General features: G+C 38.1%; 1 long non-coding RNA gene across 2 annotated transcripts; it reads right to left on the reverse strand.

Annotated features, from left to right (window-relative positions):
- Positions 1-13267: 13267 nt before the first annotated feature.
- On the reverse strand, positions 13268-15026 carry LOC113319682. 2 transcript variants are annotated; one of them, XR_003345749.1, is made up of 4 exons: positions 14874-15026; positions 14176-14456; positions 13582-14013; positions 13268-13496 (listed from the first exon to the last, which is right to left on the reverse strand). It is a non-coding gene; the product is annotated as an uncharacterized LOC113319682 (long non-coding RNA). The 2 variants fall into 2 exon arrangements; XR_003345750.1 differs by having other exon boundaries at positions 14176-14459.
- Positions 15027-18124: the final 3098 nt, after the last annotated feature.

Raw genomic sequence — 18124 nt, forward strand, 5'->3', positions numbered from 1 at the left:
TTCCTTCTTCTAATGAATCGTCCCCTCGGTATGTATATGTTTTTGTGCTTGAATTTTTAATGATCCAATGAGTTGCTTGAATTTTTTATATCTCTGTTATTTCTATTGCTGCTAGTGTTCTTGATATTTATCCTTCTTCTGGTATTCCCATACTTAAATCTGTTGTTTCAGACCCACTCTGTCAAAGCCTCCGGTTAACCCTATTGGTGATCAGAAAAAGGTTGCAAAGAAGAGTTCTTGCAAGCGGAAGCTCTCCCCCGGTAAGGAAGGTTCTTCTCAGAGGAGAAAGGGTTCGCATAGCGGAACTCTCGTTCACGTCGTTAGTCCCTTAACTCTGATGCCTGTCGCGCCATCAAAAGGTGAGATGACAGCCAGCCTTTCTCCTCAACCTCTTTCTTCACTTGCTCCTGATCACGCCCCATAGGATTCTACCGTGGCTTGTTCTACTCCTAGTGTCGTTGTCGCAAAGAGGAACAGGCTGCTGGAGTTACTGCGACAAACACTGCTTCCGAAGCTTCACAATGGTCGGATTTAATATCGATCGCACTAGGTTTGTCACCTCAAAGGACTGGGTCTGAGTCTCCCCAACTTTCTAAGCGTGACAAACGTACTGCCGTTGCATCTGAGGTTGATTCTCTTCCATTTGTGTGTGTTTTTTTCTTCATGTTCTTTGGTTCTGATGTTGTGGTGTTTTGTAGGAATTTCATTGTCGTTTGGTTGAGGTTGAAGAACTTTCCAAGGATGAGAAAGTCATTGATGATATAAAGAAGCAGTTATCCGAGCTATTTTGTGGAGCGAACGAAGTCACTAAGCTCCATGCGAAGAATGAAGAGCTTAAAGGTGAGATTCTTTGTGATGTTATGATTCCATGCACACTTTGCTTTCGCACTATTCCTTTTGATTCTAGATCTTTCGCACTTAAGCTTTAAATCGAAAGCGTACGTCCAAGCGACATGAGTTTGAATTTGTCGTGAATGATTCTCGTGGCGAATGCGATGCCCTTAAAGCTCAAACTTCTCAATTGGATAATTGTTAGAGCATTGCTCGGTCGAACTCGCATGTGTTGCTATCTCAAGCATGTTTGTCAATATTAGTGATCAAAACTATATGTTTTGATTTCTAGTATACTTGTGACTAAGTCTCGGTCTAGGATAGTTAGGAATAGTTGAGCTCCAGACTCCATGTCGATTATCTTGCAAAGACGAAGAACTACTCAAGGAACCAGTGGAACTTCATCTGACCAAAAGGTATGTGGAGACTTGAACTCATCTTGTCACTCAAAATTTTATCTACTCTATCTCCTACTCTTGAAACAAAAGTCGTATAAGTATGATAATTTTCATACATACACATTTCCTATTTCGAGCGGAGTTTACTCTCCTATCTTTTTCTCGAAATACATGTTGGTAAGCTTTTTCTTTAACCATCTTCATCTTTATCCGTGACGAAAGTCATGATGACGTTTCAATCTTGAAAATAGCTTTGATGAAGATAGTCGATTCTTTATGTCTAACGACTGTTATAACATTATAGAAGAATGCTTCAACGATTGAAATGTAGAGTTGAGAATATGTAACCACCTATGGATGTAAGCATATAGTATGTTCGCACATTAGTGTATAAATCTATGTGCCGGAAACCAAGTGCGTGCATATGTGTGCATGCGGTACTGGTGAAGGAGACATGTTGGGTACGCGTACTGGCGGAAATTCACGTCCATGAAATTCTGCTGAGTTTGAAGTTAACGAACTCAAAAACCAGTCACCTTAGGTAAGCGTACCCGTACGCGTACTGGCGGAACTTTTTCACCCGAAAAAGTCTGCTGAGTTTGGAAACTAAAACCAACTCAAAATCCGGTAGCTAAGGTACGCATACCCGTACGCGTACCCAAGCTAGTTATTTCTCAAATCGGTAGTTCATGGACTTAAAACAATAAATTATAAGGAACGCAATCTTTGCAAACCGTGGGTATATTATTCATGAATTGATTCAAATGAATCAAACCGGTTTTTTTCAATTGTGTCTATGTATAAAGACCTAAGCAATTGAACAACTCTTGAACTAGTTCTTATGAGTCATTGGAACTAGTTATGAGAAAGATGAATACGGTTAATATGAAAGCACTCATATGGCTAACCATTAGTCAACCATTTGTGAACCAACCAATGTATATGTTTAGGTACGGTTACTCAAACCTAAATAAATACATTTCATTTGTGTGTGACAAGCTAAGTTTTGATCTAACGGTTAAAAGATATTAGCTTGAATAAATCAGGTTTTTCATCTAACGGTGATTATTGAATGCTTTGTTACCAAGGTAACTTAGATTGCAAACCATGATTTGAAAACTATATAAGGAGACGTCTAGCAACTGTGCAAAACTAATCCCCACACCTTTTGTGTGATACTAGTTGGTTTGCTAGAGTCGATTCTCCTTTAATCGTAGGTTTCTTCTCGAGACCCTTTCGATTAACGACTGAAAGACTTCATTGGGATTGTGAAGCCAGACGAAACTACTTCTCTTGTAGTTGAGCGATCTGAACTTGCCATTTTCTATCGTACGAGTTCAATTGAATAATTGACTTGAGATTATATCTCTGATAGGGCAAGATAAAAAGAAATCACAAACATCTTCGTCTCATCGTTTGTGATTCCACAATATCAAGTTTCGCTACCATACGATTCATATTATTGTGAGGTGATTGATAATACTAGGCTGTTTTTCGGGAATATAAGTCCAGTTTATCAATTGGTTCTTGTTCACCTTGATTTTTATCAAACGATAGAACAGAACTTTTAGGTTTATCTGTGGGAGACATATTTATCTATCCTTGTAAACTTTTCTGTGTGATACAAATTCGTTTACTAAAGTTTTCGACTTTGGGTCGTAGCAACTCTTGGTTGTGGGTGAGATCAGCTAAGGGAATCAAGTGCGTAGTATCCTGTTGGGATCAAAGACGTTAGGAGCGTAACTGTACCTTGAATCAGTGTGAGATTGATTAGGGTTCAACTACAGTCCAGACCAAAGTTAGTTTGTAGTAGGCTAGTGTCTGTAGCGGCTTAATACAGTGTGGTCTTCAATCTGGACTAGGTCCCGGGATTTTTCTGCATTTGCGGTTTCCTCGTTAACAAAATTTCTGGTGTCTGTGTTATTTCTATTCCGCATTATATTTTGTTATATAATTGAAATATCACAGGTTGTGCGTTATATCGATCAATAGTGAAATCCAACCTTTGGTTGTTGATTGGATATTGATTGATCCTTGGATATTTGGTCTTTGGTACCATCCAAGTTTATCTCTCTTGTATTTAATCGAGACTCGTAGATTGCTTGAGTAAGATTTAAATCAAGAGATAGAGATATTAACTCCTTGATATACTTTTTATTAAGATTGAGTCTGACTGTCTAGTTGATTCTCTTAAAAGTATATTAGAGTTAGTTCATACAGATTGTTAATCGAAATATTGGGTGAGGTTGTTAGACCCCCGCATTTTCAAGAATGATCGTCTGAGTCTGCACGATCCGGTAGTGGGTCTTCAAATAGACAATTCTGGTTGGCGTGCTCGTTCGAATCAGCATTGTTCTTTATCTGGTCAGCTTTCTAGGGCTGTAGAGGTGTCTAATATGTTGAATCGCGCTCTTCTTGACGAGAATCACACCTTATCTGATGACAATCGCGGTCTAAAAAATAATAAGCTTTCTTTTGATGGTGCGTACTATAGGCTTCCTAGGGATCGTAATTTATTAGAGAGTTCTCTTCAGTCTCATAAGGATGTGTCAAATGACCTGGCGCCAAAGTTAGCGAAATTATCGAAGGAAAAGGATGAAGCCTGTCAGAGAGCAGAGACCAAGATTTAGAAGATCTTCAATTATCTCAAAGTGCTAACCATCGTCCTGTTATTTCACATGATCTTCTTGTAGTTGTTTCGCGAAGCAAAGGTAGTCGCGAAGGCTGCTATAATTATTGCCTCAGTCTTGTCTTTCCTTTTAAGTTCTATTTTTTGACATTTCTTTCTCGCAGAGGAATTAGTCGCACTGAAGAAAAAGTTGGCGTCTTCTCAGGAAGGCTTGACTAAAGCTCTTACGGAACGGGATTCTGCTTCTCGGCAATTCTCTGCGTCTTCTCGTTTAGCAGCTGAAGTCTCGCAGGAGCATGACAATTTTAGGAGGGCTAAGGATGAGCTGGAGCATTCTTATTCGGTCTTGGATCAAGAGTATCAATCTTTCGTGGAAGGGGCTGAAAGGAAGTATTCCAAGGCATCATAACGTCGTGTAAATGAGGAGTCTCAGATCACGGTCGATTGGATTTACGAGAAGAATAATCTCCCACGCGAGGTGTACCCTCAAGTTCCTGTTAGCGATGACGAAGAAGAGGAGGTTCTGAACGCAAAGGAAGTCAGTGCGAATGATAAGATGTCTGGTCCTGGCGATGGTGAGGAAAAAGGAGCTCATTCTCAGATTGGTGAGGAGGTTTCGAATCAGTAGGTTACTGGTGGTATCGATGCCTCAGTTCAAGGTATCTCTGTGCCCAAGGTTGCGAATCCTTTCGTGGTTGTCCCTGATGTTGTTCCTACGTAGATTTCTTGTCTTTATTGATGTACTTAACTTTCTTTTGGTTCTGGGTGCTCCCAAGCTTGGGGGGCGAAATTTGACTTGATTGTTTCCTTTTGTTTCTGAGTTTTTAAGTTAGAACAAGCAATTTTAATCCTGCCTAACCTTATGTGTTTCTAAGTGTTTTGGCCGAGGAGGTGGGAAGCATGCATATTTTGGTATTCCCATACTTGCCTCTGCTTTCCACCTTCGAGGGAATAATTCTCATGCGAATGCTATTTATGCGAACCTAATCATGTGTATTAATGGTATGCCTCTAGTAGGTTAAATCGAAGGTTAGATACAAAAATAGATGTTTTAGAGTTTGTCATGCTCTTGGGTTTGACATTATTTATGCGAAAAGCGGATTTCCTATCATGCGAAAAGCGAAGACTATTATTTGTGTTGTATGGTAGTATGATGATGTAAGTATGTTCTTAAATATTTCCTATCATGCTTTGGTTACTAGAATATTAAAACCAATATTAAAACCTGTAAATGGGGTGTACTTAGCTTGTGAGGAGTGTGTTTTCTTCCTGCCTCAGTGTATCTTTCCCATGCCTCAATTTCCTTTAGCGCTCTTTAGATGGCTCGTATTCATGCGAACTTTATAGGTCTTAACTTCCTCCTAAGTAAGGTCTTACTGCCTTCCCCACATAGAACTTTAAAGGACTTATGGTCGCCTTGGGTAGGGTCTTCAACATTGGGCGAAGAAATCTTAGTTCCATGTGCTCTGTGTTAGTATTCTTACCTCCTCAGGTTATTTCTGCGACAATATACCAGGCCTTAGATACTCTCGTGAGTAAAAATCCCCAACACATTTCCGTCTTTAACACAATTCAGCTCCCTAGTGGAGGGTGTCGTCCATTTATATTTCCCATGAATAACCCTTCAAGGAAGTCACCCCTAACCATTTCAGTTGGGCTCCTCCCATCCAGTTATTCAACGACCAGTGTTGTCGCAACCCCATGCTTTTTCGCTTAAGTGGCTTAATAGGAATGAGATCACACCCTAAGTGGGGTTTCTTTGGACCGGGTGTATCACATGTGCCAGTCCTTCTTCTATCTCCCCTGGTCTTCTTTTACACCCCATACCGGAGAACTTATTCGCGGAGTGGTTCGTTCTCAGTAGCCTCCAGTGGATGGAATTTTCTTTCACCCCAATATAAGTAACTTTCTCCAGGATACTCCAGTTATGACGTGTGTTAGGGCTTATGGTCGCCTCTTACACATTGTGCAGTCCTCCTGTCGCACGATTGTGCGAACTAAGTTGACACGCCATAACCGTAGTCTCAGCCTCCTTATGTAGAGGTTTTAAATAATAACTTGCTGCCCCCTATTGAGGGCTTAAGGAAAAAAAATTGTAACTTTGTCGTGTAGCTTTTGTTTCGCCTTTTGCTTGCTTGCTTGCTTGTTTATGGAAAGATCTTTGCTTCATATTAAAGTTTCTACACATCCTGCTTTCTTTGTCATGTCGCTTCACCTTGCTTGTCTTTTTAGATGATAATTTTTGCACGATGCATCTCATTGCTTTCGTCCTTCGTCATTGTTTCTTTGCAATCAGCCTTAGTCTCTTGTTGTTGATTCACAACCTCTTCCTTGCTTTTGCTATGGGTTAGGTGATCATTGGTGTCGTGGTTTGAGGTCCCCTCATACTGCATCTTCCATCTTGATACTAAGTCTTGCAGGTTTTCGCCTTGCTCTCTCTTCAGGTTGAATAGTGTGCTTCCTCCTGTTTTGAGCAAATCAAGTTGGACATGTATTTTCACGAACGATTCTTGTAATGCGACTTCTGTCTTCTGATGATGTTCGCACCCTGTTATTTCATTCAGTTCCATCATCCTTTGAGGAGATAAATTTTGATCAATTCCGCGAGGTGCTCTTACTTCACCGCATTTCAATATCTTTTTTAGCTTTCGCAAGTTTGTATTCGCGGTAGTCATTCCATAGCCGGGATGATTTGGCGTACCCTTCTTAAGATTTCTACTCTGGCCTCCTTTATTTGTCATACGATTTCCTCCTTCTAGTCTTATCATATTGATCATTAATCTTTCTGCCCGTTTTTCACATTTTGTCTTTTTCTTTCTTTTAATTTTGCGTTTCCTCCATACTGTTTTATATCCACTTCATTGCACCTTTTCGCGTTGATGCAGTCTCCCACGATTTTCCCAATTCGTGACGGCATGGGGAATCGAATTCTCCTATGAAAGGTTGACGCGACTCCCATAACCCCGTGAATCCAAGGTCTTCCAATGATGGCGTTATATGGCGATTCTACATTCACTACACAGAAAGTGACTACAGTTTCCAAGGTTCATGCATGTATGACCAAGGTTATCTCACCTTTTGGTCTTGAGGAGACATTGTTGAATCCGTAGATCGTATATATGGAAGGGATCAGGTCTGAGTCGCTATATCCCATAGTTCTGTATGCATGATAAAACAATATATCAACTGAACTCCCAGTGTCTACTAGGATTTTGTTTATCGTCCACGGTCGCCCTTTCTTACCTTCATCATCTTCCCATTTGGAGTGAAGTTGCATAGTCATGGTGACTAGAAAAGGATCAGAATGCATTCCAACTCCTGCTTGCATATCCTCTGTCATGAAAGAGATTGGTTGTTTCTGCCATTCTTCGAGTGCGTGACTCTTGGTTATTAGGTGTATTTCTTCGCCATTTCGATCCCTTTTATAAACTCGTCATAAAACATTATCATGGAAGTTGCTAATGTCTTTAGCAGAGTGGATGATTGAGTTTATTTTCCTCGAGTTCTGTCCAATTTCAATGCGATGGATGGCAGCTGGTTGGGGTTGTCGTGGTGCCCCTAGTAGTTCGCCTTCCTCCAGTTATTGGTTCAACTTTCCGTTCTCAATCAGTTCTAGTATGAACCTTCGCACATTTCTGCAGTTGGCGGTAGTGTGACCGTGAAATCGATGGTACACACAAAATTCGCCAGTTCTTGCTCCATGTAAGGGTTCTTGCCCGATATTAAATGGAAGTGGTATTTCTTGGGTTAATATGACCGCCTACTGTATCTTCTCTACTTGGGTGTTTAGCTTGGGTAGCTTTACATCATCAAATGGCGGGTATTTTGGTCTCCGCTCAAATCTTGGGTGGTGATTATATCCAGTTCTCCGGTCATTGTTGAAACGACCTCCTTGATTATCGTATCTTCTTGCTGGGTAGTTGTACGCGTGGAGTCTATCCCCATATTCTCTCTGAAACCACTCTTCGTCCTTGCTTGACATAGCTACTTCTTTCGCGGTACTCTCTGCGGCCGGTTTTCTTTGTCCAACATTAGGGGTACTCTCGACATTGTTTATTATTCGTGGTATGAGCGTCGCACTTCCTCCTTTCGTGGCTGTGATAGCTGTCAAGCTGGTGTTCATTTCCCTTTGTTTTTCTTCTAGTGCTATAAATTCCTCCTAGTATTCTCTCAATTCTTGCATATCAATTTCATGTCTGATCCAAAATATCTCCACGTACAAGAGATCAGTTGGGTACAAAACATTGACGAAGGCGAGGATTAAATGTCGCTCTGATACTTCTCCTGCTGACTCGCTGCACATGGTTCTCCATCGCGTGGCCAGGCTTCGCAGACTTTCTCCACGCGTCTTCTTCAAGGTAAATGCGTTCTCAATCTCTGCCTTAGCGTAATTACTGGTTATGTAATTCCCTAGGAATAACCTTTGCAACTGCGCGAATGAAGTTACAGAACCTTCGCTCAGATTACCGAACCATAGTGAAGCCTCCCCAGTCAGACTGGTCGGAAAGTATTTGCATAACACCGCCTGATGTTAGGCCCATGACATTAGCGTTAGGTTATAAGCCTTCATATGTTGTACTGCATTCCCAGTCCCATCGAAGATCCTGAAGAATGTAGGTAAGGCACACTTCGCAGGAATGGGGGCTTGCAGTATCTCACGCGAAAATGGAAACCTTTCTGCCTCCTCTATTGCTTTTGCTAGCTTCATTTTTCCTCCTCCCCGCCTACTATTATTTTTCATTGCCTCTTTAAGTTCTTCGAGATGCTGCATGTATTGTTTGATTCGTGTTATCATGCTCTCTTTCTCTTTGCATGACTGCTTCTAGTGCTCTTTGTTCTATCGCGCTTGTTAGAGCATCGCTCGGTCGAACTCGCATGCGTTTCTATCTCAAGCATGTTTGTAAATGTTAGTGATCAAAACTATAAGTCTTGATTTCTAGCCAATTTATAGATGTCTCAGACTAGGACATAGATTGTGTAGTTGAGCTTAGATTTCACGGCGTTCATCATTTAAAGACGAAGAACTACTAAGGGGATCTTGTGGAACTTAATCGACAAAAGGTATGTGGAGACTTAAACTCATCTATCACTAGGAAAATCTATTTCTATTCTATCTCATAGACATAAGTCATATTACGATATAGTTTTCTATATACACATTTGAGATTTCGAGCTGAGTATATCTCGCTTACGTATTTCTCGAAATATATGGTCGCAAGCTTTCGCTTCGACGAAGTTCATCTTATATCATGAGAAAATTTCTGAGTAACATCTTACATGGTATGTGTGATAGAATTATTTGGTGTATACTTGGAATGTTTCGATAATGATCATTCCAATAACTTGAAAATTGCTTTGATGCTAATAGTGTGTGAAAACGGCTATTGTCATCCTCTAAGAAAGTTTTAATGATTGAAATGAAGAGTTGAGACTATAACCATCTTTGGATATAAGCATATATAGTGTGTTCGCACATTACATATAAATCCATAAACCGGGAGCCAAGTGTATGCATATGTGTGTATACGAAATTGGTGAAGGAGACAGGTTAAGTATGCGTCCCCGTACGCATACTGGCGGAAGTTCACGTCCGTGAATTTTTGTTGAGTTTGGGAATTGACAAACTCTTAACTAGTCACCTTAAGTATGCGTACCCGTACGCATACTGGCGGAAGTTCTCGAACCGAAAATATCTGTTGAGTTTGGACACTAAACAAACTCAAATCCGGTTGCTTAAGTACGCATACCCGTATGCATACTTAAGCTGGTTACTTTACCAAATCGGTCAATTCATGAACTTAAACATTTAAACTATAAGGAATGCAATCTTTGCAAACCGCGTGCCTATAATGTTCATGATTGATTCAACTGAATCAAACGATTTTGTTTCGATTTTGTTTTCCATACAATTGAACAACTCTTTAACTAGTTTCATTTGAGTCATTCGAACTAGTTGTGGTTAAGATGAATAAGGTTGATATGAGAGTAATCATATGGCTAACCTCGGTTAACTATTTGTGAACCAACATGGTGTACACGTTTGGGTACGGTTACATAAACCTAAATGACGGTACATTTCATTTGTGTGTAACAAGCTAAGTTGGATCTAACGATTGAAAGATATTAACTTGGTTGAATCAGGTTTTTCATCTAACGGTGATTATTGAATGCTTTGTTACCAAGGTAACTTGGATTACAAACCCTGATTTGAAAACTATATAAAACAGAACTCTAACAACTGGGAAACCTAATCCCCACACCTCATGTGTGATATTAGTTGCATAACTAGAGTCGATTCTCCTTTAACCTTAGGTTTCTTCTCGAGACCCTATAGGTTCACGACTTGAAGACTTCATTGGGATTGTAAAGCCATACCGAACTACTTTTCTTGTAGTTAAGTGATCTGATCTTGTTGTATCTATCGTACGAGTACAATTGTAAAATTGGCTTGAGATTTATTTCTTCGATAAGCAAGATAAAAAAGTAATCACAAACATCTTCGTCTCATCGTTTGTGATTCCAAAATATCTAGTTTTTCATACGATTTAGATTATTGTGAGGTGATTGATAATACTAGGTTGTTCTTCGGGAATATAAGACCGGTTTATCAATTGGTTCCTGCTCACCTTGATTTATCAAAAGACGGAACAAAAACTCTTGGGTATTTCCGTGCGAGACAGATTTATTCAATCCTATAGACTTTCTGTGTGAGACAGATTTGTTTATCAATTCTTCGACTTTGGGTCGTAGCAACTCTTGGTTGTGGGTGAGATCAGCTAAGGGAATCAAGTGTGTAGTATTCTGCTGGGATCAGAGACGTAAGGAGTGCAACCGTACCTTGAATCAGTGTGAGATTGATTAGGGTTCAACTACAGTCTAGTCTGAAGTTAATTGGTAGTAGGATAGTGTCTGTAGCGGCTTAATAAAGTGCGGTGTTCAATCTAGACTAGGTCCCGGGGTTTTTCTGCATTTGCGGTTTCCTCGTTAACAAAATTATGGTGTCTGTGTTATTTCTTTTCCGCATTATATTTTGTTATATAATTAAAATATCACATGAATTTGAGGAGAGTTTGCGGAGAGTTTTGCTTGCTAGTCCATGTGGGACTATTCCCTTTTCTCTGATTTATTACTTTCACTAAAATCATGACTCTACAAGCGCAACAAGCTGATCAGAATAGGATGTGTCATAATCATCAACACCATTGAGATACTTGGGTTACTCAACATTAGAAGCTTCAATCTCTATGATATATGAACCAAAATTTGATACTTATTATGGTTCATTCTTTTGCTTGTGAAGAAATATATTACTAGTCATGGTGTTTCAAATAAATGTGTTTTCTTCACTAGTCCATGTTGTTGTCGCTGATGTCGCATATAATGGGTTGTAGGTGTTGATTCCAAAATTTACAACACCATTGATATTCTACTTGAACTCTCAGAAGTGATTTACAATGACAATTCTGTGGACCTTAACTCAGAGAAAAGTGATTGGGTTGCAGCTATAATTTGGTTATATGTAAATCAATCAAAGATTTGGTACAAGATAATGACAGGAAATGGAGAGATCCATTACAAAACACCCCGTAACTTAATGATTTAAGTCATAACATCGTAGATAAGGGATATGTTGAATTTGTTTCCATGAATTCGATCTTAGTGAATAGATTTCAGCTTGAATTTGGTTAAATTCTGAATAACTTCCAATAAGTACAAACTTGTAATCCCCACTCTTCGAGTCATAACCAAACACATATTCTAACATTAATTGGATTATGATCAACTTGAAATAGATGTGGACTTGGTATTTCTTTATAGACTAGATGTAAGATAATTTCTACACGGTTAGAAATATCTCTTTGGCCCATGTGAACAATCAAGGATAATATCTTACGTTTCTATAGGATTTATTATCTTAGGTTTCTATAAGGTTACCTTATTAACTCTTCCTTGATGAACGGTTGAGAACTAAAAGCAAACACTAAAATCCTAGCAACTTGGTCCTTCCTCTGTCTATAAATGGATACAATACCTATCAATATTGTATTCAAGAATTAATAACTCATTACATAAAAGGTGAACAGAAAGAAACCAAGACCTCCCCAAGGTATTATGCAGCAAGGAGATTTACAAAAGGAGGATTGCTTGGATTCAATATCATTGACATCGGCAGGTATATATTCTATACAATATGCATACACATGTGATTGTCATGTAGTTCAAAGATTTTGTATCATGAAATATAAAACTTATACTAAAACCACCGGTGAATATACAAAACAAGCCATTACAACAACTCAGAAACCTAGTTGTCAATGCCATCAAGCAATGATGATGATACTACCGAAACATTATAACCTAGTTGTCAATACCATCAAGTAATGTCAATACCATCAAGTAATGATGATGATGCTACCGAATCGTTTTCTATAAAAAATAAATTGTTGCCACTTACAAGCATGATACTAAAGTTATTTTTGATGATGTTAATAAGTTTAGGGTTATTCAATAGGACACCCCAAGGATTTGATACACACCTGAATTTTGAGAGAGATCTAGGAGGTAACCTCGAAAGGATTTCAAACATAATTTCTTCTGGCATATGCAATATTAATTCCTTTGCTTTCATGTTTCCTTCTCTTCCATCTTCACATTCTTTTTCATGCTACCAATCTTTTCCATATTAATTAACTTTTTCTTATGAAAAGAAAAATACAAACCAGTATTTAAGGTTTTCATGTTCTAAAAATTATAACATAACCACCCCTTATGTATGTTGAATATTACTTTGATACTCACTATACCGAGGGAGTAATAATATTGAGAAGATGGTATATATATGGTAGTTCTACCGCGGGTTCAGACTTGAGTTTTGAACCAAGATCAAGCAATTGGAGCATCAATAAAATTCAAGGTATGAGATGACTTTCCGTTATGAAGTTTCATTACTATCATCACTTAGAGTCATAATTAAATTCATATCCCTGGTCTAGAACGCATAACTTCTTCAGAATAAGGAGTGTTCCACATTAGTCCTTTTATCCTTACTTTACATTCTTCAGTAAAATGTAAGACTTTCTTTATTAATATCCCTTGATTCCCTTCTATATTCAACATATCATTAGGCCAATCACTATGGTGGAGCATTTCGCTTCACTATAACTTACTTTTATCTAAGTGAATTGAGGATGAAAGTGCATCTCACTACGGGGGGAGGGGCATTACATAGCTTAACCACACAGAAACTTTCTGTGTAAATAATGCTAAATGGAAACTGAGTTTCCGTGCGGGTTAAAGCATTGACCATGACCCAAACCGAAACTTAGTCTCCAACCAGTCTACAAGAACCATCTTATGGCTCTCATTAATTTGTTGTTGTTAACTGATATAGGCTTTTTTCTACATGATAGAAGCATAAAACTAGATAAATAAATTACTTTAAAAAATGTATGATTTATCAGTTAAAATTTGAGAAATGAGACTAAAAATTAAAGTGAGCTACCTATGCAAGCTTGTAATATTTGTGCAAGTCCTCAGACTCCTCACGTACTACATAGCTGCCAACTGATTAGCAGCTCTCCTCCATCAATATCCACAATGCAGTCCTTTTTGGGTTTATCAGCTAAACTACAAGCAAACTAAGACATGAGTAGCATCAGTTAAATAGTATGGTATAAATTAGTCAGATAACGAAACAAGACATGCAGAATCTTAGAAATCCACCTTTTTACGAGTATATAAAACTGCAATTAAGGTTTGAACTTTCTTCGTTGATGCTTTCTGCTGATTTTCCTTCTTAACCTTCTCCTATTATTTGGGTTTCACAACTTCCTTCTCTAGAACAGTCTTTGATACCCTTTTTTTTGGGTATATCAACTCCACCATCAATTACAACAACTTGTTTCTGTGATAAAGTTATCAACATAAGACATTTGTGAGATATTACACATCTTGGAATTTCATTCAAGAAATCCTCAGCTCAGCTGCAAGTTCCTGACTGTATGTCTCCACGTCATGCAAGTCAAATCCTTTCTGCTTAATATACTCTGTGAATTCAGCTAATGGAGGTCCGAGACTCTTGCAGTAATCACTGATAAGAACTTTACCTCCTGGTTTCAGCCACTTGAAAAAGGTCCTAAACAAGGCTGGTTTGTCCTGGTAAAACCAATATATTTGACAATTTAGGATTAGTAACATTTGAAAGGTGAGAAATGGAAATTTGACATGTAAAACAAATTTCACAAACTTTAAAACCGTGTTTTCGCAGCAATATCAACATCCATGAAACTCAAGATGTTAAAAATCTGTAGAGTTTACCTGAATGTGAAGAATCGTGTCACGGCTGTAAATCACATCAAAAGTTTCATCTAGGTATGTCTTTTTGGTACAGTTAGCAACCTCAAATTCAACTGAGCATTTACGCCCAATTGAACGCTCTAGAGCAAAAGAAAGCATATTGGCAGAGAGATCAATACTGACAACCTCAGCGTCGAAGTTTTCAGCCATGTAAAAATCACATCCCCCAATTCCACATCCTATATCAAGGATTTTTTGTCCTGGCTTAACTTCTAGCTTCTCAACAAATTCCTTTGTTGTCTCTGCTAAAAAACAAAGCTAACTCAATAATGATCCGAAAATGAGTGAGACATAAGGATCTAAAGATGACTTTTACTGGAAAAACCACCATTAACACATAAGATCACAATCATATAAGAATAAACCATTAAACTACTTGCATCATTTTCCTAAATGTTATAAAGAAATCATTAATCCATTAAACCCTAAAATCAATTCTAAAAGATGATGATTGAAACCCTAGTGATTCAAAAAGAAAAATGAATCATATTCTAATCGAAAATCACAGATAAAATCGAAACCCTAAACAAAAATCTCATATAAAATAGAAAATCTTATTAACAGATAACACCTTAACGAAACCCTAATAAAGAGAATATCTGAAAGAACAATTCGAAATCTTTAAACAACTGATCGAACCCCAAATCGAAATTACTTACATCTTCAGCTTCTAATCGGTACCCTCAAACTGATCTTCAAATCCAAACTTCGCTTGCAGCCCTCAAACTAAAACCCTAACTTTCTTCTGCAAGAGACGACGAAAGAGGAAAGAGATGAAGAGACTAGGCTAAGTCGAGAGAAATGGAAGGGGGGTGAACGACTGAGTCGTGTGTGAACAAGGGGATAAAAGACTTAAGTTCATGTGTGACGCAAGGGAGGAAATATCCTTAGTTCTACCTGGCTTGGGTGGAAACATTATGAAGGTGTGACCACCCACGCACACGGATGGCACATGTGGAATCATATCCAGTTCTAATTCGTAACTTTTATTGAACAATTACGAATTATTACAAGTTGGGGATCTTAATAAAGTGCCACACTTCCTATTTCATGTTTAAGAAAATGCCACCGTTTTTTTCAAAGTTTATTAAATGCCACACTCTTGACTTTTTCCGTCACGTTTTTTTGAGAAAACAGTTAACTGGCGTTAGTATCCGTTTGTGCATATGTGTCATTAAATCAGCAGCGTAAAATGACATTGAAGCCCCTGAATCAGTAACTGGAACGAGTTAGCCAGTGATTGAGCAGAGAGTTAACTCGCGACTCGGTGCAGTGAAGAAAACGAGTTAACCTGAATCCTATTCCTATTTCTTCTTACTTTTCTGCCATTGATCCATTCAAATCCAAGATCATCAAGCTACTTAAAGAGAACTGTTGCTGTGCTTTTGAAGAAGAGAGCCATTGCTACAATGAATGCCCACTGCATAAACAAGAATGCTACAAAGAACAATGCAAATCAGAAATGCATCTGAGAATATGTAAAAATTAACTTGAAAAGACAATTAACATGTAATCTGAAAATTAGTTCTAACTAATATCATTTTCATTCATAAAGCAAGATTATCCCATCAAAATAAAACTGATTTCTGGTACATATACATGTCCAGACCAGAATCAGTGTCTAAAGCAACCAAAAAAACTAACCATCAATTAGATACTTGTCCACAACATATCTAAAACAGACAATAAAGCACACACACTTCTACTTCCTAGTCTTCTTAGCCTTGGTTTGCTTTCCCTTTGTGACAGAAAGATGTTGACTGACAGATCCAATACCAGCAAAATTCTGACTGAAATTTTGATTATCTTGTGTAGATCCATGAGTGTTAGGTCCTGCTACTGGTCTTCCTTGAGTGCTAGGTCCTGCAGATGACTCACCAACAAAAAATGATGTACCTATGGATCTGTTCACCTTGGCTTTACCCCTTGCAGTGCTACTTTCAGGCTGATCTCTCTGTGTGAAGGTGCAGTTTGCAGCACCATACTCAGTGCTTGGCTTGAATCCAGTTTGGTTTTTACCAACATCACCACCAGCACAGGTTCTCTTGTTGTGGCCAGCAATAGATCCACATTTTCCACACTTCCTTTTCTTCACCACAATTTCAGGTTCATCGTAACTTCTTTTCCTCTTCTTTGCTGGTCTTCCAGTTTTTCTCTGATAAGGAAGAGGGTTTACGTTGACGTTCATGGTTGCCTGCCAGAAGAAGAGAAAACAAATGAGAAAGTTAAAGTAATGAAACCCTAAAGGGTTTGATTCTTAAATAGGGAAAAGATAAAAATAAATAACTAATATCTTGAAAAGTAAATGCACCACATTCAATAAAGTTTATAAATCTACCTTATCTTCCCATACCCATTCAGTTATGTCTTCTAAGGGTGTGACAACATTTGCATATGTGGTCCTATAATACTCCACAAAATAGTAAGGAGCACAATAAATGTTCAATCAATAAAACGAAGGTGTGTCAGTGTACAAGGAACAATAAATAATACAAACCACTTACAAAAACAAAAATAAATGAATAATACAAAAAAAGTAATTGAATAATACAAACCACTTACTCTTTCCAGTTTGTCCTCAGCAGTTTCAATGCACATACATCATATTGACAAGGGAATCCCCTTAGCTGCTATTGCAAACAAGTGCATTATTTGTCTATAATATTCACTGTGAATATTTTCTTGGTGATCACATTAGTTACCAAATAAACTTGTCCAACCACACTGCCTTCTGTATCAAACTTTCCAACCAAGTCAAGCATCTTATTTATCAATTTAATAGCAGCAGGGACCAAACCATTTTCATTCCACTTAGCAGATTCTTCCCTTCTCTTAAATAACAAACCCATGACTAACTAACCATACATCATGCCTAGTTGGATTATAGGTTTATCTCTCATATTAGAAGCCATGGAATTAAAAGATTCAGAGAAATTGTTATTCATATGCTCACAACAGCTAAGGGGATCAAAATAGGCCCTAGACCAAGTACTTGGATCTTCTTTCCTAAGATATTCACCAGCATCAACATTTTCTTTGCATATACTGTCAAAGTGCTCCTACATTGCAAAACAATCACAATTTTATATATAACCTACAAACTAACAATCAAGAAACATAGGGGATTTTAACAAAAGAGGCATAAACTTTAAAATGCTTTACTTTATAAGCTTTGCATGCATTCCACAATGTGTCGTGCAAGGTTGGTGCCTTGTAGTATTTCTTGAAGTTCTTGTATAAGTGCCTGCATATGCAAATAAAGTGTTAGTACTTCTTCAAGTTATTGAACCAATAGAAAAACACATACACAATGTAAACTACTGTAAAAAAACAAGGGACTAAACTTAATTACCTGAAACAATATCTAACTCTTGCACCAGGTAAAACCTTAGGAACAACTTCAAACAAGCCTTTCTACCTATCGGAAATAAAGGTAATTCTGCCAGCATGATGTGCATTGATTGCTGGAGCCAAATCCTTGAGGAACCCAGTTCAGTTCTCCTTAGTTTCACTCTGACAGACCTTAATGCCTAAAGGCACAAGATTATTCTGACCATCAAGTGTTGTTGCAGCCATTAGAACACCACCACGCTTTCCAGTTAGATGGCATGCATCTAACCCTATGACTGGTCTTCCTGCTTTCTGAATTCCTCTCATTGGTGCAGCAAATGAAATAGTCATGCTCATGAATGCCTTATCTGCACTTTAAGTAACCAAACTATGTAACTAACTGAGCATAACTTACAAATAAATAAAGGGAAGAGCATAAATAAGATGTACTGAACATAATGTTACCTTTTTTTCGATAACTGTATTTAGCAACTGACCCTGGATTAGTATGAGCCACCATTGCACAAAAGATGGGTACATCCTTGTAACTGTCATCATAATTACCAAACAGATCTTCTAA

The sequence above is a fragment of the Papaver somniferum genome, chromosome 10 (genome assembly GCF_003573695.1).
Source record: "Papaver somniferum cultivar HN1 chromosome 10, ASM357369v1, whole genome shotgun sequence".
Taxonomy (NCBI): domain Eukaryota; kingdom Viridiplantae; phylum Streptophyta; class Magnoliopsida; order Ranunculales; family Papaveraceae; genus Papaver; species Papaver somniferum.